General features: G+C 38.7%; 2 long non-coding RNA genes across 3 annotated transcripts; both read left to right on the forward strand.

The window, feature by feature from the left end:
* The first annotated feature begins 11030 nt into the window (after window positions 1–11030).
* On the forward strand, window positions 11031–15406 carry LOC113307714. Of its 2 annotated transcripts, none has more exons than XR_003339252.1 (6): window positions 11031–11217; window positions 11733–11821; window positions 11949–12485; window positions 13086–13324; window positions 14036–14165; window positions 14394–15406. It is a non-coding gene; the product is annotated as an uncharacterized LOC113307714 (long non-coding RNA). The 2 variants fall into 2 exon arrangements; XR_003339254.1 differs by lacking the exons at window positions 14036–14165; window positions 14394–15406 and adding exons at window positions 13396–13485; window positions 13590–13698.
* A 6299-nt stretch (window positions 15407–21705) lies between these two features.
* On the forward strand, window positions 21706–23463 carry LOC113308878. Its single transcript, XR_003340158.1, has 3 exons — window positions 21706–21933; window positions 22027–22160; window positions 22910–23463. It is a non-coding gene; the product is annotated as an uncharacterized LOC113308878 (long non-coding RNA).
* Window positions 23464–23881: the final 418 nt, after the last annotated feature.

The raw sequence follows: 23881 nt of genomic DNA on the forward strand, positions 1-23881 counted from the left end.
AAGAAATCCGGAGGAACACATACCTGGGATGATGTCTGTGAGGAAGAAGGACTGGTAAGCTCAGTTTTCAGACTGTTAGACGTCCTAGATCGAGTCCGAGACATGACCACAACAGGAAAACTAAACTGAGCTACGTATGAACATCTCTGAGACTGACGTCTGTGCTGTTGAACGTTCTCAGGGAGCAAGGTCGAAGTTCTCAGGGAGAAAGGTCGAGCTCCGTTTCATGAAACCACAGGAAAACCCCAAAACCCTAAGAGTATCCGCACCTGTGGTGGGCTAAAACCTCTAGGGTATCAAATCTGGGATGATGTCTGTGAGGAAGAAGGACTGGTAAGCTCAGTTTTCAGGTTGTTAAACGTCCTAGCTCGAGTCCGAGACATGAACACAACAGGAAAATAAACTGAGATGCGTATGAACGTTCTTCTCAGGGAGCAAGGTCGAGCTCAGTTTCATGAAGCAACAGGAAAACCCCAAAACCCTAAAAGTAGCGGCACCTGTGGCTTGAGCTAAAACCTCTAGGGTATCAAAACTGCATCTCCATATGCGGCAAACAATAACAAGAGGAAGATGAGGATTATAATGAACGTTGAAAAACCAGAAATCAAAGATCGACGAACTGGTTTTCAATCACCAGAAATCGTCGTATTCTTCGCCGGACTCTCTCTCTCCTTCTTCTTATTATTATTATTATTTTATTTATTTTTATTGAAAGAGCCACTCAGGTCATTTTATTAGCAAGACGACAGTGTATTATTTTATTATTATTATTATTATTATTATAAATCAATATCAAAATCAACATTACAAGGGATTTTGGGCAACCTAGCAACAAGCTGGGCACCGACACCTTTTTGAATAACGACCCCTAACCTATGATATTATTATTATTATTATAACGAAAACCAAAGAGGAGTCATTACATAGCGGTAGTAGGCAGCCGAGCTACAATCTGGGCGCCTACACCCTTTTGAATAATAATACCTAGTCTATGAAACAAAGAATTACCAATTTTATAGTTAGCATCATGGCTAACGAAGTAATTTTCTAATCTCGTGATAAATACAACCAAGTCTTCTCCCAATTCACCCAAGGTAGAAAAGGCCAAAGCTTTGAACCCATATCCAAGTGCAACACATTTATCAAGGTATTTGGTGCGTTTACAACTCATGGCAGCGTTGATTACATGGCCTGGGATAAAGATGTTAGTACGAGCAGTTGTAAAGGGCGAGACTCCAAGGATGTCAAAGCATACATCTCTTCCGTCTTCTCAATTGTAGACGAAAATGTTAGCCAGCTTGAGGTCTTTAGCATCATCTGAGCGAAGACCAAGAGAGACTTATTTTCTTACGACAACTCCACCCCTGTAACATATATCTACGACACCATCACAGACCATATCATGTCTAAATTTCATCCCCACCTCACTTGCACAATGGACAACATGACCTGCGTAGATGTCCATAGGTTTGTTGCATACAGAGCATTTACTGGCCTTCTCAAAAAAGAGTATGGCTAACCTGTACATGAGAATGAAGCGAAACTGACATGGAGCAACAGCTTGGTTCAAACCACTAATGGGGACTGCTTTTAAGAAATCCATTGCATGTGCCCGCCTATTACATTTCCAAATAAGTGATTCACGGTCACTTAGGTGGAAGCTTGTAGGCAACTTCTCCTTGACAGCAACAAAGTATAACATCGCCAGAGATTTCATGGGTTGAGGGGCGATATTGTTGATACTGAAATTGGAGAAGATAGCCCACAAACCAGCATAAAATTGTGAAGTGCATGCTCGTATCTGGAGCTCGGGACAGCCGGAGAAGGGCATTGTAATATAGCTTCCTGCAAGTATGTAGTTTGAGTATAGGAAGCTAAATAACAATAAGTAGAGGTATCTGCCATTGTGTAGATGCCGAAACCGCCATCTTTGATTGGTAAGGTGGATAGGCGTTGTTGGACTAAGCCAAACCCTGCGCCATCACCTACTGTTAGTCGTCGCAGATATTGATATAGATGTTGGTCATAGAGAATAGTGGCTTCCTATAGTGCATCGGGGCAAGTTGTGCGAAGTGTGAAATAGAGCTTCGAAACGCCAGTACAATTTCAAAACAAAAGGAGTTCACACTGCGGATCATGTAGCTGCTGCACCCTCCAGTTGATGCAGAGGGGGCATCTACTATAATGATGAAAGCGCCGAGGGGGGCATTTTATTAGAAAAAGCAAATACAGTCGATTACATTTCGGTAGTAGTAGCCTAGCGACGAGCTGGGCTATTATTATTGTTATTATTTTATTTTATTTTTATAAGAGAAGGGAGCCACCAGGGGCATATAATTTTTTTTTATTATTATTATTATTATAATGATATTATTATAAAGAAAAGAAAAGAGTCAATTATACAGAATTTTTTGGTAGTCTAGCCACCACTTGGGAACCAACGCCCTTTTGAATTGCAATGCCTATTCTATGAAACAAAAAGCTACCATTGTCACAAATTACATTGTTGTTAGCAAGACAGTGCTTCAATCTCTTCAAGAATGTGATAGTAACTTCGCCTAGTTCGCCTAAAGTAGTGAATGCAAGAATGCCCAAACTGTACCCATGAATCTCGCATGTGGCAAGATACTTGTTACGCTTGCGAAGGACTGCTTTAGAAATTGCTTGACCAGGTGTGAAGTAACGGATGTCACACGTGAAAGGCGAGACACCTGTAATATCTAGGCAAGTATCCTTACCATTCTCCCAATTATACACTAGCAAGTCAGCAGGCAATAATTTAGTATTATCGTTGGAGTAGAGACCCAAAGAAGCTTCCTTCCTAGTTGCAACTCCTTCCCGGAAACATATATCTATGTAGACATCACGTACAAGATCGTGACGAAATTTATTCCCCACTTCGCTAGCACAGTGTAATGCATGGTCTCCATATATGTACATCCCCCTCTTACAACTAGTACACTGACTACCTTCAGCAAAAAGGGGGATTCCAAGGCGGTAGCTAAGCACACACCTAAACTGTCGAGGGCCGAGAGTTTGGTTTAAGCCACTAATGGGTAGTGCGAGCAAGTAGTCTTGAGCGTATTTCATCTGGTTGCTCTGCCAAAGCACACTGTCTCGTGCAGACATGGAAAAGGTGATGGGCAATTGTTTCTTCACTGCGTCGAAATATGTTGCGGCCAAGGAATGCATTGTATGCATGGGAGGGGGGCAGCAACATCAAATCTAAGTGGAGAAGAATCAAGTCCACATACCTGAATGCAAGTCTGTAAAGCTAGCTGGGACACGAGACTGGGTTCTTCCGTCATGATGGAGTTTAGAATAATACGCTGCACGACCTGAGTTTTGAATTTTGAAGCTAGATAACAATACTTAGAGGTGTCCTCCATAGTGTAACCACCATCTCTAAGAGGAAAAGTTGCCAGCCGAAACTATAAGGGACCAAACCCAACACCATCTGAAGTAACTAGCAGCCTCATGTATTGGTACATGTGTGTGTCGAAGCGAGATATAGCTTGCTCTAATGCTGCAGGACATGTTGTGCGCATAGTAAAGTATAATTTAGAAACTCCGGAGCGGTTTCGCAATAACAACAGTTCATATTGGAGATCTTTGAGCTTCTTGATTGCAGTCATAAGCTGAATTGTCTTCTCGACTCTCTGAAGAACCATGTCCTTACAGAATTGTAAGTCTAAGCTGACAGGGCCGCCGAGCAATTTGACTCCAGATGCTGGCCTGCTAATATTGATGGGAAAAACGTCAGGTGCATAGCTTCTGGGGTCTACTGTGGGCCAAAAAACCTCAGTTTTATGTATGTTTAGATGAAGACCCCTTTCAACACCTTCTGTTTGAATGATATGCAAACCCCTGGAAATCTCTAATGTATCCCCGATTACTGTGTCGTCGTCCAAATACCATGCCTGAAGATCTAATTTGCAGTTGGTTGAGATGTTCTTCACAATAGGGTGGAGTGTAAGGGCAAAAAGTAACGGTCCCAAGGGGTATCTCCCTGCTGTACCCCTTGTGCAGATGAAAGGATAATGTCATTGTAATATAATCTGGCGGGGGTTGCATAACAAAACTCGACCCATTGTGAAATTGCTGGGCATTGTGAACGAACCTCTTTAATCAGAGTAGTCCTGTCCACCATATTGAATGCATTTGTGAAATCAATGAGAAGCATGGAGGTGTCGGACCTGTGACCTTTCAGTTATATCAGCCTGTTGACACAATGAAGAATACTTTCTCCCCCACAAGGTACGCCCACACCAAACTGGTAGTCACCAAGGTACATGGACATAGTTTTCCCAACTTTGATGGCAGCCAGCTTAGATACTAGTCTCCTCCAAATGGTACCCACTGCGATGGGTCGAAGACCACCTCCTGGTTTCTGCAAAGGGGTGAGAGGAGCGCTAGCTATGAACTTGTCAAGTGGAGATGGACACTTACCAGACAACCATAAGTTAACCACCTTAGTCATTGAGGCCAGTAGTTCATCTGCAACCGCAGTAGCCGCACCACTCATAGCATCAAGAAGATGTTGAGCCCTCAACCCGTCTCGACCACACGACGTACCTTTCGGGAAGCTTTTAATGGCTTTAAAGACTGACACAGTGTCCACTGTGAGAGCATCGCAGGGAATGGGAACATCAGGGATGGTTGGCGGTGAAGCAGGAGGGTGCTTCTCTGATAATTCTGAGATTGTATCTTCATTGCATGGATCCACACCATTTGATGAGAACACCCTTATAGCAACAGTATAGTGTCCATTGGATAACTTCTTCCGGCATGCATCTAGAGTGGCAGTATCTTGCGACTGCTTGCTCTTTGGTTTGCTTGGCTGCTTACGTTTGGGGAGATCCAATAATCTACTGATCAAGGTGAGGCATCCATTAGGTTCTCTCCAGTCGAGTAGGGCTTTGTGAATAGCTGCAATTTATAACTTCTTACGACTACCTGATCGTTCCTCTGAAGAGTTTTTGGTGCTACACAAATTGAGAGTACATATAGGCAGCAACAATAATCTTATCCAAGAAGATATGTATCTAGGATTAAGAATAACAGTATCAAGGCAGGAAGTAAGGGTTCGAGAGAAACTTAGCCTGCAAGGTGGAGGGATGCTTGAAAAGGTAGTAAATTGTCGTTGAAAAACTTCATTTAGTAATTCCAGGGAGAGAGTTACATAAGGCATATCTGTCGAAGTTGGAGCACAATCTGCTGCTTCAGGCCTGGGAATATCTGATATAAGAAAATCAACATGTCTACCATTATACGGTCCTGGGATGATAATGTTATTGTGTTTGCGGGTTTTCTTCCAGGCATGTAAAATCATGCAGTGACTGCATAGCCAACAGTGCAATTGCTGTAGAACAATATGAAGAGTATTATTATTATTATCAACAATATGAGTATTATTATTATTAAAAAAATTTAATAATGAAGAGTATTATTATTATTATCAACAATATGAGTATTTACACAAAGTTGGTTGGTAGCCTAGCCACTATTTGGGCGCCAACTCCTTTTTGAATGGCAAGCCCTAGTCTATGAAAGAAAAAACTGTCTATCTTATAGTTGGTGTCTTGGCTAGCTATACAACTCGTCAATCTTTTTATAAAAGCCACTGCGTCATCTCCCAATTCTCCCTGAGCTGTGAAGGCTAAAACATTGAAACCATATCCGTGAGAAGAGCACTTATTTACTAAAAGGATGCCACTCAATCCTTTTATTGAAAAACAAAGAATATTATTTACACATAACTGGATGAGAGTCATGCAACCATCTGTGCACCAACACCCTTTTTTATTTTTTATTTATTTTCATTTTACTTTTATTTTTATTTTTCTATTTTTTGAACAAAATTTTTTTTTATTGTTTTTTTAATTATTAGGATCAGTTAGGAGGAAAAAAATGGCGACGTAACCAAGCTAAATATATAGGTTTTCAGTGAAAAATTCAGTTAGGAGAAAAAAGTTGTGACCTAACCGTACTCAACATATAGGTTTCCGGAGAAAAGTTCGGTAAGGAGAAAAAAATTGCAACGTAACCGAACTCAAATATATGTTTGCAGAAAAAAGTTCGGTAGGAGAAAAAAATTGCGGCGTCACCGAATTCACCATATAGGTTTTCAGATAAAAGTTCGGTTAGGAGAAAAAAATTGCGACGTAACCGAACTCAATATACAGATTTTAATAGAAAACTCGGTTAGGAAAAAAAAGTTGCGACATAACCAAACTCCACATATAGGTTTCAGAGAAAAGATTGGTTAGGAGAAAAAAATACCACTTAGCGAACTCAACATGTTTTTTTTTTCTTACAGACTAAAGTTCAGCTAAGAAACAAAATTTATTTAACCGAACACAATATTGTTCCTTGATTAAAATTTCGACTTAATTTTTTAAACTTTTATTCGAAAAAAATTAAAATAAAAAATTTTAAAAAATAAATAAAATAAAAATTAGACCAAAAAAATAAAAAATTCGCCATGACATTGTTCTTGACACATTGGCTGGTATCTGTTTCAGGGTTGGTGTACATGCCAAGACTGAGGCATTCTTGGGGTTACTCTCTCGTGATGGTGGTGAAGCTAAGTCGGCCGATATCTTTGTCTATAACTGGGAAAATGGGTGAGATACTTTTTTTTGATGTGACATGTGTTTCACCTTTCACTGGCAATGATCTGCAGCATTTCCTCCTGGTGCGGCTGTGTCTCGTGCTGTGGAGCGTAAACGAAACAAATACCTTGATCTATGTCTAGCTCATGGTTACAACTTTGGCACATTGACTTTTACGACCTTAGGCGAACTTGGTGTGGAGACTATGGTTTTCTTAAAACATTTGAAGAATTTCCTTGATAGGCATGATGCTAATTCTAGAGTTGGCAATTTTCTTTTTCATAGATTAGGGTAGCAATTCAAAAAGGGGCTGGGGCTCAGCTTGTTCCAACTATTGTTTTGTAATTTTTCATTTGTCTTAAATGAGAATATTTACGATTTGAGGAAAAAAAATCCAAATATTATTCATTACTACAAATAACTGGTAGGGATCCTTGTCACCAGCTGGGCACCAACACCCTTCTTGATGACAATACCTAATCTATGAAAAAAATTACATTTCTTTGCGCTACCATCAAACCTAGACAAATGATTGTGCAACCTCTTAAACAGATCCACGAAATCCTCACCAAGTTGCCCAAATGTCGTGAAAGCTAAGGTGTCAAAGCTAAAACCTTGAGACAAGCATTTATCAAAGTATTTTTTATGTGTACGTGAAATGACATTCCTCAAAGCTAAACTAGGCTGAAAATCACGAACTCCTCCTCTAGTGAAAGGCGACACTCCAGTCACATAAACAAATGTTATAACCCCTATCCCAGTTGTAAACCAGAAAATCTGCCGGTCTCAGCTCCCCACCCTCATTAAATAAGAAACCCAAAGAGACTTCTTCCTAGTAGGCACCCCAACACGATAACACATATCATCAATAGTGTCTCTGACAAGGTCATGCCGAAATTTGAGCCCCACCTCATGAGCACAGTGGAAAGCGTGATCTCCAAAACAATCCATGTCCCAATCACAAAATGTACAAAGACTACCACCGTAAAAAGGGGAATACCCAAACGATAACAAAGAACTGCACTAAATTGGCGCACCCCAAGCCTCTAGTTGGGTCCCTTAATGGGTAGAGCTTTGAGAATATCTGAAGCATGACTTGACTTGTTATATTGCCAAAGGGAACAATCACGAACTGTCATGGAGAACTTCTCGGGCATCTCTTTCATGACAACCTCAAAATACTTAATCGCCAGAAATTTCATGGGATGAGGGGAAGTAAGATCGACGTTGGCACCAGGACATGCTCATGAAAATAATTCCATAGACCGCTGAAGACCAAAGTCAGGACCCGGTAGAGAAGTGTTGTGCAAAATAACAAATTGAAGGGGTTGTGTCTGGATCATCGAAGCCAAATAACAATATTTGATCACATCAACCATAAAAAATAAGCCCAAACCACCATGCCTGAGAGGTAAAGAGATAAGTCGAAGCTATAACAACCCCATACCAGGTCCATCATTCGTAATAATATGACGCACATGTTGAGCCAAGTGTGAATCAAAGATGCCTTGAGCCTTTGTTAAATGCTCAGGCATAATAGTTCGCTTAGAAAAATATAGCTTAGAAACCCCTGTACAACTTCTCAACAAATGTGGTTCACACTGAGGATCCTCCAACTTCTTCACCGCATCCATCAACTCCATAGTCTTGAGAACCTTGTCCTTGACTATATCGCTGTAGTACCCATGATCAAGCCTCACCGGACCACCCAGTAGTTTAACCCTATTTGCAGGTCTTCCAGTCTGAGAAGGAAAGGCATCAAGACTTCGTGGATCAACTGAGGGCCAGAAAACCTCCGTCTAAGTGATGTTTAGATGGAGGCCAATTGCCCCTCCCTCAGATTGGATAATGTTCAACGCCTTGGAAACCATAAGAGTATCCCCAATAATTGTGCCATCATCTAAATACCATGCTTGGAAATCAAGTTGAAACTGATCCGCAATATTCTTTACCAACGGGCGTAAAGTAAGAGCAAAAAGAAGGGGACCAAGAGGATCTCCCTGTTGAACATCTTGGGAAGACGACAAAATGGAGTCATTGTAGTATAGCCGCGAAGGTTGATAATAACAGAACTACACCCACTTAGAAATGGATGGGCACCTCGCTCTCACTTCAAGGAGCATAACATACTTACTCACCAAATTGAAGGAATTTTTAAAATCCATAAGTAATATAGTCATAGAATTAGAATTACCTTTTTCCCGAATGAGCCTGTTAACTGAATGTAAAATAACCTCTCCTCCGCACGGAACCCCAACCTGGAAATCCTCAAGGTATGAACACATGTTTTTGCCTACGAAATGAGCTGCGACTTTAGACACCATACGTCTCCACACGGTACGAACAACAATGGGCCGTATACCAGCATCCATCTTAAGCAACATAATAAGTGGTGCACTAGCAACATACTCCACAATCTGTGTAGGACATAAGATATCCATCCAGAGGTTCAACACACCACTGATAGACGCCAACAAATCCTCTTCCATAGCATTAGGAGGCCCGGTAAGAGCATCAAGAAGATGTTGTACTCTCAAACCGTCACGCCCACATGACGTACCCTTCGAAAAACTCTTAATTCTTCCAAGAATAACCTCCTTAGTCGAAATAACACAACTAGAAACGGAAGGGTAGGAAGGTATAGAAGGTGAAGGAGTGAAAGGGTGTTTCTCAATCAGGCTACATAGAGTATTCTCATCATTAGGTGATATGCCACTCGAAGTGAGATATTTAATTGCTGCAGTAAACAACCCATTATGGATCTTCTTACGACATGCTCTAAGCACGTAGTCCTTCTTTTTAACCCTCTTATATAGCTTGCCGCTGGGCTGTTGATGCTCACGCAAAACCTCTTGAACTAACTTTACACAACCATCGGGTTCGAACCATTGCGAGATGGCTTGGTTGATAGAAACAATCTGGAGTAACTTCTCCCAACGGCTATTCTTGGGCACATAAACATGTAACACACCCACCGGTAAAAGAAACAGTTGGATCCATCTGGAAACCTCACACGACCTGTCTAGGATCCTACCCAGAGTGAACTTCAAGACTTTGGGAGAACTGCAGTTTACATTTGGGTGGTATTACCTTGACAATATGCACCTGTTTCTGGAAGACTTCATCCAACAGTCCAAAATCAAGACACAGTAGAGAAACTGCAGTCAAACAGGATGCATTTTTTATGGAAGTCTCAGGAGCGACTGAACTGGAAGCAACATGACCTTGTGATAATATAAGGAAGGTGATGCCATGTATGAGAAAATCTTCCTCTCTATTGAGAGGACCAACTATATCATCACCTGTGCGTTTGCAAGGTCGACTCCAGGAATGAAGGAGCATGAAGTTTGTACACAACCACATCTGCAGTTGTCGTAAGGGAATCTCCCAAACCCTGTAAAAACGCCCGTGGAAGCTAATCTCTTCCTGTAAACCTCCTTACCCTCTCCATTGATAAAATGTTTATCATTCAGATGGTTAATTGATAGACACATTTATGTGTCTATTTTCAACTCGAATTCCTATATTGTTAGTACCCGTTTTTGTTCTTATTATGGTGTTTTATGTGTTTGTATGTATTTTTGGGCAATAAACGTTTTTGGAGAAATCGGCTCGAAAAGTTGCACCCAGAGGACACCTACTATTCACACTCTCATTTTGGATAAGGGACACCTCAATTACTAAGGGGCACTCCACTGATAAGGGGCACCCTAGTTTATTATTTACACCCCACGACTGTAGGCACCACGGTCTGGATAAGGGGAGGTCATCCCTTTCCTTTTGAAGTTGAAATTGGCAGGATATTGTTTTCTTCTCCTGCGTTTTTACTGGCAGTGTTGGATACGATTTTCAGATGTGTATGGCAGAAATTCAATCATGAAACCTTGTTGCGTTGGACTATACTGACTAAACAGGGCTGGTATAAGAGATTTAACGGATTAAATTGGGTTGGATATTCCGGTTTTCGGCTACAGGGAAAGAGGAACAGAATTATGCGAACTTTGCTGGAACAGATTTGGGTGCGATTCTGTTGGAGATAATCATGAGTATGGACTGATATTGGCCTGTTAACGTAAATCAGGATTGGTCGTTGGTTCGAAAACGAGAGAAAAGAAAAACACGATAAAATAGGGAGAGATATTGGAAGTTATGGGTGAAAGAGGAGATAATATTCTCCAAGACTCGAACACATCACATACAGGGAGTCTAAACAGGAACATATAAAACGCTTTAAACTCCTAAGTCATATAAGGCTTCACGTCGCGCGGTGAGAATACTCACCCTTGGGTGAGCGTCCCCATCCTCTTGAAAATTCTCCATTCCACTTTTCCTCAAATTATATGAATGTAATGCAAAATAACTTTTTCGGTTGGAAAAACGAAAAAAAAAACAACTAGAAAACTGTTTTCACGGAAACATTCTATTTTCCTCTTCTCTCTGTTCTTCATATCCATTATCACGTCTCTCTAGGGTTTTCCTTTTCAGACTTTCACAACTCTTTTGCAGTTTTATAGCTAATATGCTTTTTTGTGTTTTTGGTGAAATTGTTTGTTTCAGGGTTTTAGGAAGAAAAGCATAATCAGAGGAGAAATAGAAGAAAAAGGTATATGAACAGAAACCCTGGAATTATATTCTTAGATTTGTTTTGCTTCTTCTGATTATTTATTGATCAAACCCTAGAATTATATCCTTAGATTTGTTTTGCTTCTTCATTGATCGTGTTTTGCTTTTAAAGGATTAGAATTTTTCTTGATTTAATTAAGCTTCCATTATGGGTTTTTAAGTTTGTAAACCCTAATAACAGAAGCAGAAAAAGATGAACACCTGCAGGTCTCAAAAGCAGATTTATGCACATACGATTTTTTGTAAATCAATTGAACAAACAGCATCAATTGAACTGTAGGGTTACTCATAATTTTGGTTTTATTTGGACAAGAAGAAGAAAATGAATTCTTTTTTTCTTTATATGGCTAACCAATAACCAATGACTCTGTATAAAAATTCCCATTTGTTGTGGGAATTTTGAAGAAAGAGTCTGATGGCGTTGCGTCTTTCTCGAATTATCATAATCTGGTCCGTGAAGTAAAACCTCAACTGATACAAGTGTTGGTTTAACAGCAGGACTGTGTCTTAAAAACTATCTCTAATGTCCAAAGACCTGTTGACCAGGCCTGCCGCATGCGTGTAGTCACTCTTAATAATCTCAGGTATAGCTAAAATCCTGTGTCTAACATTGAGCCTATACTGCAATGGCAGGAATTTGGACTTTCAAGCACAACAATGTTATCAAAGGCTACTCAGTACTCATTGTTTACTAAATTTAATGTTTTGCAGGTGACATAGCGTAGGTTAGCTGTAGAACAGTCAAGTATAAAGTGTATGTGCACCACTAAAATAGATTAAAGGAGTATGTTACCACATGGGTGTAGTTTTCGTGTTGTTTATTAAAATACTTCTGCAGACACTAATTGTTTTTTCGTCATCTATCTTTGTTTGTTTTTATTTTTCATTATTTTTTGTCGTCAATCCGCATGGACATTTGCACTGCAGGTCGAGTATGTTCCCCACTTGCTTTAAAGAATATGGCTTGCTGTTCAAAGTCAAGTCTGTGGTTTATTTGATAAATTCGTTTGTACTTTGGCTTCCTTCTTCTTTTGCAATGTCATTTTCTTTTTTCTGTAATCAAACCATGCCATTTAAAGTGATATGTGACAGTATCCTATCGACTGGCCTGTTTCTAATTCCAATGAAGTCGCTATTTTGATTCTAATCAGAGAAACTACCATATGTATTTGAGCATTTTTGCTACTGCGTAGTGGGAAAGATGCATGGGGAATTAGAGGAAGAATAAATGGAAACTCCTCTATCAAGGTAGGTACTCTTTTGCTTTGACCCTAATTTTATATCTGTAGATGATGTTTTCAGAATCAAAATATTACTTATATTTCTGAAAAAGGTTGAAGTTATAGTAATATTGATTCAAAGCCTTAACGTTACATGTGTGGGTTTGATATTCGTTTAATTTGTTCAGTGTATGACTACTAACACTCAATGATGTTGATTTCTAAAAATTGCTTTTGCCCATCATCCCTTGGGAATCTCTGTAATAGTAAGTAGTGAAGCGGGTTAGTGAGAACATTTGTTAGAGGTTTTTTGGGAATACTAATGCTTCAGTTGCTCTTGCTGTGGGGGCATATTTCACATGCAGGAGGTAATTTTTAGAAACTCATGCAATCAAAGGCACGGAATTTATGGTTATAGAAATCAGTTTAAATCCTTTGTTCTGAATACGTTTTATTCCTTTCGGACTTAAGTATCTCTATGTTAAATCCCAATTACATTAAGAAATGATACTTGCTGTCTTAGCTCAAATGGAAGAGCACATGGATCTCAACCATGTTGTTGTGGGTTCAACTCCCGCAGATGGCATTGCATTATTATCTGAGTAGTTTAAAACTACATGTTACACAGGAGAGGATTTGAAAGGTTTGTCAGATATCATCTTGGTCATGATTTTCGACTCCAAATAGAGTGAACCAAAGCAAAAAAAAATCTCTTTTCCAGAGTCAGAATACCAAGGGATTGGAAGAAACCTAACTGAAGGACTGTGGGAAGAAGCCTCAGAAGCTATCTAAATCGTTGGGAATTCCAAGGGTGTTGTCTTGGATGACCCATCTAGGCCACTGCTCTCTGTTGGTTGTGGAAAATCGGTAAGTATAAATAAAATACATTTTATTTTTAATATAGTTCTCTTGGTTTCTTATATCTGTAATTTGATTAGTTAGTTTGCATATGGGATGATGCTCACTGTCTTAAAGTCGGGCCTTAACCACGAAATTGCTTTCCTTATGACTCATACTCTCTCCTTATGGTATGGCTACACACTTTTCTATAGTTAAATGTTATACTACTAATCAATTCAAATTAAGAAGCTTGGTCAATTCATATTAAAAAGCTTGGGTTTCCCATGTGAAGTGAACAAAAGGGCAAGATCTAGGGGTGGCACATGTGTCGTTAAAATCTGGGCGTATGAACAACCCACAACTCTCTTTGATGTCTGATGATGCTTGGGGTGTAATATTTGGTATGAATTTAAAACCTAGCTTTTAACATTAGGTTGATGTTGATGTTGACGGGTCTCCCGTAATTAATAAATAACTGTAAAGATAGTTGTTTATGTTAGAAATTGCGCTTACTCTGTTGTTCTGTAGGTCTATTCCAACTGAAGTGTGCGCTTATTAAGTTTACATACCATTTTTGCAATGCATATTATTTTGAATAATTAAATGAGCTTAGTATCAAATTTGTATGCATATAATAAGTATTTTAGACACTATTTGTTTATGCATTCAAAGATTGCAATAAACAACATAAGTAACGTAGAGTTCATCTAATTCAGAGGAGCCTCCTTTTGTTGCCAGAAGCTCAAAATCTTGCTATAAGTCCATCTCACATTGGGTCTAAATTGGGTCAATTGGTTATGAAGAAAACATGGTGGGATTGGTGGAGGAGGACCGGGATGAAGAGATGGCATTGCTGTAGAGGGGTATTGTATGTTTTATGTCTTGAGGAGAGTAGCTTTTTTTGTGTTGGAATTTTATTCAAAATAGTTTCCATTTAGTTTCCATTTCTTAGATCTGATATTCCGGCTGGTGTCAGTTTAGTTTGCTACAACCGATGTGAGTCTTGCTTTGGCTTCTTTGATCTGGGCAAACCTCTTTGTATCTTATAGTTGGTCCGAGACTCTGGTATTAATTGATGCATCGACCTATGTTGCAGCCGCGAGTTAACATCATGAAGATTGATTAGCATCAGAACGGGAAGAGGGGAAGCCACAGGACACTAAATCAAAAATGCGTCCAGATAGGGCGAGGTGAAGCCGAGCCACAACAAATCAAAATCTTAAGCAGCGGGACGAGGCGAACCCACATCACACCAAATCAAATATATTAGTTGATCCATAGGTAAAAATGCATCGACAGGAAGAGGCGAAACTGCACGACACCGAATCAAAATTGCACGACGGGGCGAGGCGAAGCCACATCACACCAAACCAAAAATATTAGTCTATCCATAGGCAAAAACATCGATAGGGAGAAGCTAACCTGTGCGAAACCAAATAAAAAATGCTTCGGGACAGGGAGAAGCGAAGCCACACCAAATAAAAAATCCGAAGCGACGGGGCGAGGCGAAGCCAAATCAAAAATGCATTGATTTGGTTAAAAGAAAAAAATGCCCAATCCGTAGAACGAGCATAAAATCTAGTTGGTCTCAAAACGCAAGAAAAAAGGAAGGTGTGATGTGGTTCTCGTGAAAACAGGGCAAGAGAGAAGTTATGGGAAGTTGGTTTATTTTTGGTAAATACGTGGAGGAATGGGAAGACATTATTCTCTGGAGATTTGTTTACACTCGGTGAGAGTTTTGACGCGTAGGAGAAGAACAGAAAAGGAAATATATTACCGAGACTTTCTGTATAACGAAAAGAGGATATGGTGGAAATATTTGAGAACCATGTTGTGTATATAAGGGTTGCTGAGAGCTACATCAAGGCTGGTCGAGAGTTTTGGGGTCGTTGGGAGAAGCTGCAGAGTCAAGAACTAAAGCTGCATGCGAGTTCCGGAGAAGAGGAAGAAGAACTAGAGAACAACACTTAAAGATAGTCGCAGAAACCGTTAGCTATTCTTTCAAATTCAATACCTTTGTAACAGTTTTGCAACAATTCCTGTAACAGTAGACTCTGTAACAGTGAGTTCTGTAATAATTATATCTGTTACAAACCCGCTGCTTTATTAGTTTTCTCTTGTTTTTCAAACTTTTGAGCTATGAACACCTATTTTGAGCACGTGAATAATATGAGGAGCTAAAACCATCACTGGGATGACGGAGGAAGTCAATTCTCATCATTGTGGTAACGTTATTTAATTCTTTTTATGACTTTTGCATTAATATGAATTGAATTATGATTTTAAATTAATTAGTTGTCATTTAGTTTGATGGGTTATCCTTAGATTTAGTGTTTTGATAACCCATGCTTACCATTTACAATAAATGTTTTATGAAATCTACCTTGGCAAAGATTAAGAGTGAATAATTGTCGTTTTTGGAGCTAGAATTGTCTAAGAATTAATATTGAAACTATATAACTAGAGTTTGGTGAAATCCTGATTCCCAGTATTCTATCAATATTGTCGTTATCTTTTGTTTTATTCACTAGATTAATTTTATAATTTAAGTCTAAAATCAACTTCACAAGTCCGAGAATCAAACCCTTTCTTACCACAATTAAAACTACATCAGTTTTTGCGTTTTGAGACCAATATGTTCCCTGTTTAGACTCCCTGTATGTGATGTGTCTGAATCTTGGAGAATATTATCTCCTCTTTCACCCATAACTTCCAGTATCTCTCCCTGTTTTATCGTGTTTTCCTTTTCTCTCGTTTTCGAACCAATTACCAATCCTGGTTTACGTTAACAGGCCAATATCAGTCCATACCCATGATTATCTCCTTCACACCCAAATCTGTTCCAGCAAAGTTCGCATAATTCTGTTCCTCTTTCCCTGTAGCCGAAAACCGGAATATCCAGCCCAATTTAATACGTTAAATCTCTTATACCAACCCAGTTTATTCAGTATAGTCCAACGCAACAAGGTTTCGAGATCGAATCTCTGCCATACACATCCGAAAATCGTATCCAACACTGCCAGTAAAAATGCAGGAGAAGTAAACAATATCCCGCCAATTTCAACTTCAAAAGGAAAGGGATGACCTCCCCTTATCAAGACTGGGGTACCTACAGCCGTGGGGTGTAAATAATAAACTACGGTGCCCCTTATCAGTGGAGTGCCCCTTAGTAATTGAGGTGTCCCTTATCCAAAATGAGAGTCCGAATAGTAGGTGTCCTCCGAGTGCAACTTTTCGAGCCGATTTCTCCAAAAACGTTTATTGCCCAAAAATACCTACAAACACATAAAACACCATAATAAGAACAAAAACGAGTACTAACAATATAGGAATTCGAGATGAAAATAGACACATAAATGCGTCTATCAAATACCCCCAAACTTATTATTTGCTAGTCCCGAGCAAATCTAATTTATGAAATAAAATCCTAACTCACTGTCGCAGGCATCGCGATTGCACTTAGCATGTGCAACAAGCCTTTAAACCCCTAGGTGTCCCTAGTGGCCGTGTTATAGTCTCGGGAGGGCTTACAAGAGATATACCCACAAAACCTTTTACTCCAGACCCTAGCTATATACGCAGAACCTTGGAATAGCACTAAATAACCTCCTTGGTTGGCATACTCTCATTGACTGCAGGAGGAAGTACCCTGATGCGAAATTCCAATTGATGTACAAGAGTTTGCGCTCAAGCATACTAAAATTCATATATGAGTGACAAAGCTCTACTCAGATAGTCGTACTATGGACATCAATATCCGAAGTCAACAAATCACATGGATAGATTAAGAAGATGGATATAGAGAAAAACGTAGATGGTTTTGATGTTGACCAAGATGAACGGTGTTTCCCATATCTATCTGAAGGCCACTGCCAAGATAAACCTATCCTACTGGACTGAGATACCGGTCTGACTAATATCAACACAACTGGCATATACAAGGGAACCAGTGGCCGACAATCCTAATTCTAGATCAACTCGTCTGGCATATACAAGGGAACCAGCGGTCGATTTATTCACTGAACATTTTTTTTAACAACATGATTAGATCTTGCGGATCCAAGCGCATGCTTCTTTTCGGCAGTTTACATGGTAATTCCCGTGTATCATGCGTTCCACACTTGTTTAGGCGGCGGAGACAGGGAGAACACAGACATATTGCTATCCAAGTGTTATTATTTTTTCATTTTTATTTCTATTTTTGAGAAGTATTCTGTTTGGTATGATTGGTCTGGTCTTTTTTTTAGTAACCCAATCACTCTATTTCACCCTAGCAATGGTAACAACTCGATTTGTAGGCCCCACCAAATTACTTAGAGAAACATATTTTCTAGAAAGAAAATAAAATAAAAATATAAGGTGAAAAGGACTCAACGAGATATGGCGAAACTACCATGTTATTTCTAACACCCAAGCTCTGTGCTTTTATGAATAGACTCTTTAGATGTTTCCATGTAATCAGATTGGTTCCTCAACTCCTACAACCAAGATGCTTCCATCCACTTAGATTGGTTAGTGCTATCCTTAATAGGCATAAATTTCTAGCCTCTGGAGTTTAATAATGCAACTAAAAAGTTTCTCCCATACCCCCAAACTTAAATCTAACATTGTCCTCAATGTTCTAAAGATAAAATTGAAAGCATGAACAATGAGAAACTGTTACCATTTGAAGAGAAAGAGTTAAGGAAAGATATTACCGTGTTGCATGAGCATGGGTTACCTCCCAATAAGTGCTAAGTTTATAGTTTTCAGTCAGACGTTAATGGCTAGTTACCTTTCAAATCATATATCAATAGTCGAAACAACTGTGGGTCAACAAAACCAAATAAAACTGCCACAATTATGAGACAACTGCACCGGATTAGAAAAATGAACAAACTAAGCACAACCTGATCTAAAATTTCTTGCAAGACAACTGGGTTTATCTGTGGCGCCCACATGGGCTTCATATGAGTGTCTTGACAAATAGACTCATTCGAACAACAAGTTTCCAATAAATGGATTTCCTCCTGGACAGTATCAGGAGGATCAGGTTGTGGATTCGGAAGAGACTCAAGTAATACCTCAGGCACACTAGGATTGATTCCTAAGTTAAGGACTTTTAATGGGGATACTTGACCATCACTACCCCCAAACTTAGGGTGGTCAGTATTCTCGGACAAACCTCTAACTATTGCTTGAATTTCTGGATCCTCAGAGTCTTTAAAATACTCAAGAGCTTCTTCTAGATCATCACCCCCAAACTTAGGGTCAACACTACTCTCTATAAGACCTAGCACTATGGCTTGAATTTCAAGGTCCATAGAGTCTTTAAAGTACTTGAGAGCTTATCCTAGTTCAATAGTTTGGTCACCTAACTGACTTAAGAGAATCTCATCAAATTCATCCAAAGAATCATCAAATAAAGTGTCGTCCCAATTATCCTGAACTAAAGTACTAATCATATTCACTTCCCCTAAATCATCAGAAGGTTGTCTACTAACATTAAAGACATTTAGTTCAGTGGTCATATTACCAAAGGATATGTTCATAAGTCCGGTCCTACAGTTGATGACTGCGTTAGCTGTGGCTAAAAATGGGCGACCTAAAATCACCGGTATTTGAGCACTGGGGTCCTGAACAGGTTGAGTATCTAGAACAACGAAATCCACTGGATAAATAAACTTATCAACCTCAATCAGAACATCCTCTATGACACCACGAGGTAATTTGACAGACCTATCAGCTAACTGTAGGGTCATTTTAGTCGGTTTCAACTTACCAAGACCTAGCTGGTTGTAAACATGGTACGTGAGTAAGTTAACACTAGCTCCTAAGTCAAGTAATGCCTTATCAACCATGTGATTACCGATTGTATAAGATATGGTGGGGCATCCAGGGTCTTTATACTTAGGGGATGTTTGGTTCAGAAGGATTGAACTTACCTGACCAGCTAAAAAGGCTTTCTTATGGACATTAAGCTTACGCTTTCGTGTACAAAGATCCTTAAGGAATTTGGCATAAGCAGGAATTTTACTAATTGCTTCTAGTAAAGGGATGTTAATGTTTACCTGCTTAAATATTTCCATTATTTCGTTGAAAGTCAACTCTCTCTTTATTGGAGCTAACAACTGTGGATATGGGGCTCTGAGAACAAAATGAGACCTATCAGGAGGAATCACATTGGCATCACTAGAAACTTTGTCAGTATCTTCAGCTAGTGGTTCCTCCTGGGAACTAAAAGGTGGACCTACAGTATGTCCACTATTAGGCATGGCTACCTTATTGTCTACCGTTTTACCACTCCTAAGGGTTGTTATAAAGTTCACATGATTGAAATCATTATCTCTAGCGGATACTTCATGAATTCCTCTAGGATTGGATAGTGGTTGACTGGGGAACCTTCCTTTCTCTCTCTCTTGTAAAGACTCGACAATTAGACTAACTTGGGTTTTTAGTTCGGAAATAGCCTGAGAGTTTTCCTGTAAACTTTTCTCAACTGATTGCTTAAACACTGCAGTGTTATGCGATAAGATGGTTAGAGAATCTTCTAAACTCATGATCTTATTATCTGAAAGGTTTTGAAATTGTGCTGGTCCTAATGAATTCTTAGTGTAGCCAAACCCTGAGAGAGCCTGAGATTCACTAGACTGGCCTTCATTCGGTCCCTTAGACCATGAAAACTTAGGATGGTCTCTCCAACCAGGGTTATAAGTCTCAGAATATGGATCAAATCTCTGACGGTCTTCAAACCTAGAGTTGTTATAAAGAGCATGGGATTGCTCTTCGTATCTGGCATGGTGTGACCCTTGATTCATTTCTAATGCCTCTAGATGCCTAAGAATATCTGACCCATAATCAACTCTATCGACCCTATGAATAGGATTTCTAGGTATTTCTGGTTCTCTCATTGAATCCCATTGCCTAGTTTTCTCATCTAACTCGATGAACTCCTCAAAATATTCATCTGGGTCTTGATGTGTAAATTCTCCACCACTAATTGTTTCTACCTGCATACGAGTTTCACTATCAAGGCCCCCATATAAAATTTGGGCCATGTGGGCTTTTACAAAGCCGTGATGTGGACACTGGTATAACAATTCACTAAACCTTTCTACATAATCATGAAGTTTCTCACCTAATTTCTGCTTAAAGGTTTGGATAGACTGTCGAACAGCAACAGTATTATGTTGTGGGTAGAATTTCTTAACAAATGCCTCTACAAGACCATCCCAGGTGGTAATTGTTTTAGAAGGAATAAAATGATACCACTCTTTGGCTTTCTCATAGAGAGAGAAGTGAAACAAACGTAACCTAAGCACATCTTTGGAGACATTCAAATAGTTCATCGTGTCACAAATCATTTCAAAGTCTCTTATGTGGGTATACGGGCTCTCATTCTCTAACCCCCTAAAGGTACGAAGCATGCCAATAGTCTCAGGTCTAATATCAAATTGGACTGTAGAAGCTGGTAAAACTACACCTGGGTCACGCATTACTTTAAACGGGTTCAAACGATCCCTAAGGGTTTTTACTGGGACCTCATCATCAATTTCTTTAACCATTTCGACAAAAATAGAAGTACCACCTAAATCCGTGTAACGGGTTGGACTCAAATTAAAAAGGTCGTTTTCTTCAAGTCTACCTCCTACACGTTTCCAACGCTGCAAACACAATCAGAATACTATTGTTCAGCAAGAAATCGTGCACATGCAAATGCTGGGTTTACTAAATTAGGTAAGCTTGGGCTACCTCAGCAAAATATACCTACTGGTACGAGGCTGAGACTTGTGGAATTTCGGCTGGTAACTCCGATAAGGCCCAAGGCACGGGTTCAACGTATTTTTCCACAGGTTTCCTAAATTCGGTAATTCTGACGATGCAATTGGTGTGTGCAACGTGTTTTTTTTTAATATATAAATAAAACACTAAAAAAAATAAACAAACAATATATACAAGTCCAAAATAAAGAAAATAAAAACTAACAACAATAAATACAAATCTTGGATTTTCTGTACTTTTTTAGGCAAGTCCAACTTTCCACTTTTAGCTTCCAGCAAACCTGCACACCAAAAACAAAAATACCCAAAGTAAAATCTAACAAAAAAAATAAAAATAAATAAACCTAAAAAAATAATAATCTATATAAAACCTAACCTAAAGGCAAGTCCTCGTCGGCGGCGCCAAAAAACTAATGTAGTTTTGATTGTGGTAAGAAAGGATTTGATTCTCGGACTTGTGAAGTTGATTTTAGACTTAATTTATAAAATTAATCTAGTGAATAAAACAAAAGAAACGACAATATTGAGAGAATACTGGGAATCAGGATTTCACCAAATTCTAATTATATGGTTTCAATATTAATTCTTAGATAATTCTAGTTCTAAAAACGACAATTATTGACTCTTAATCTTTGTTAAGGTAGATTTTATAAAACATTTATTGTAAATGGTAAGCATGGATTATCAAAACACTAAAGCTAAGAATAACCCATCATACTGAATGACAACTAATCTTCATCGTCGCCGCATCCGGATCAAAAACAAATAGATCTAGAAATCGGATCGATTATCTTCTCTCGTTTTGGATTTGTATTTTCGTGATACAAATCAAAGTTCAAATTACTTCGACTCCTAAATTGATGATGGATATTAAAGGTGATTATCTTTCTTTTCTTGTATAAGGTTATGCTGGTAGTGGTGGTATTCTAACTTGGTTGTTTTTATTGTTGTTGTTGGTGGTGAGGGTAGGTGAGGGAGATAGTGGAGGTTCTAGTTGTTGAGATAGTGGTGGAGATTTGGTGTGATTTTGGTGGTTGGGAGATGGTGGTGGTGGTAGTTATATCTTTTGGCTGTGAAGGAAGAAGGATATCCAAAAGATGACGGTTTGTTACTACTTTCCCTATTGTTGGTTATGGTGATTTCTATTGATGTAATTTCTGTTTTAAGAAGTATCATTCTGATTTTGCAGTTCAAATTCATTTTTTTGTTTTCAATTTTCTAAATTTGAAAATTTAGCAGATTTGTCAATTTACATTTCTGTGAATGTCAAGAATATGGAAAGCCAATTTTTTGTTTGTGAATTGTTAGAGATGATTTCCCATATGAATCAATTGGTCTTTACAAGCATGTGAGTCATTATTCCCTAGATATCAATGTTAAAGTTTATCATTTTAGTGGCTTGGTATGCAAAATGTACAACTGAATCTTTGTGCTAGCATTGGTCAATGCTAACTACAAGCAAATTTAACATTTGGTATTACAAATTAACGTATTCATCGTGCATAAATTTTTTGGTTACTAAAGTGATTTTATAAATGATTATACGGCTTGCGTTACTGGTAGTTGCTGTAATTGACTTTAGTTTAGTTTTTTTTTTTTTGTGTTACAGTTATTAGTAAGAAAGGTTTTGTCTCACAGTTTTTTCTACTATATAAAGTTACACTGCTCGTTAGATTTGGATTGGGTAGTCACTTCTGTTTCCCTTGGATGGTGTAATTATGAGTATATTGGATGCAAGACCTGCTGCTAGTGACTTATCAGCTAGTTATCTTTGCTGAAATGTGTATTAAGTCAGTGATTCTTTTATGGTACTGGTGTATGAGTTTAAAGTTGGTTCTCTTTGTTGTTGCAGATTGAGCTGAAACTAGGGATTGATGACACATCATATGAAGACTTCATTGCCATTGCAATTAAGTTACTCTTCTTAATTCGGTTGATTAATACAAGATGAGGAGTTCATTTTATTATCCAGTTAAAAGCAAATTCTTTTGTTTCCATGTCGATCATTTTTTAAAATTTGGTTCTGTTTTGTTGTTGCCTTTCGAAATGGGCTGACAATGTTCACTTGTTTGGCCATTCTCTTCGAGCATGGGTGAAGGGACGCTAGAAAGACTGTTAGTGATAGTTTATCTGGTCCTTGGGATTCATTTTCCATCCTGAAATTTAGTTTAAAGACACCTCAAGACGACCTATTACGATAAGAAGCCATTGTAGAATGTGTGAAGGATTTAGTTTCTGATCCTCTGTGTACATCTTCTTGCTTGTTCTTAATGTTTTCTTTTTTCTATCTTTATATCTTTATATTACAATTAACATGTATGTGCTGTTGATAAATAAATGATTCAATTAGACATCATCTAGAAAGTGTCATTGATTGTTCTGTGGAACTTTACAGGAGTTCGACCTTAGGAGTATAGATCATTGACAAGAGTTGAAATGTTGTTGTAAAGTAAGCTTGTTTGGAGAATCTTTGTGAGTGGTGTTACCAAGAAAGTGCAGTGGGCTTATGGGTGTTGGTGGTTAGCTGGTTGACCAATCACAATTGTTCCGTCTTGAAGGTAAAGTAATTGTGACCCTATACAACCTCTTCAAGTTGCTTCCAACTTTGGAAATAACTTGACAAAGTTGCTTCCATTATTGGAGACAACTTGTGCTAGTTGCTTCCGTTTTTGGGAGACAACTTGCATCTCTTGTTTTCATATTGGGTTTCGGTTTTGTTTTTGATTTGTTTGAGTTTGGTTTTTGATAATGAACTGACATGTACAGGACATAGCATATTTGTTTGTGTAAAAACCAAATATAATCAATTTGGATGTGATTTTGA

This window comes from Papaver somniferum, chromosome 9 (assembly GCF_003573695.1).
Source record: "Papaver somniferum cultivar HN1 chromosome 9, ASM357369v1, whole genome shotgun sequence".
NCBI lineage: Eukaryota > Viridiplantae > Streptophyta > Magnoliopsida > Ranunculales > Papaveraceae > Papaver > Papaver somniferum.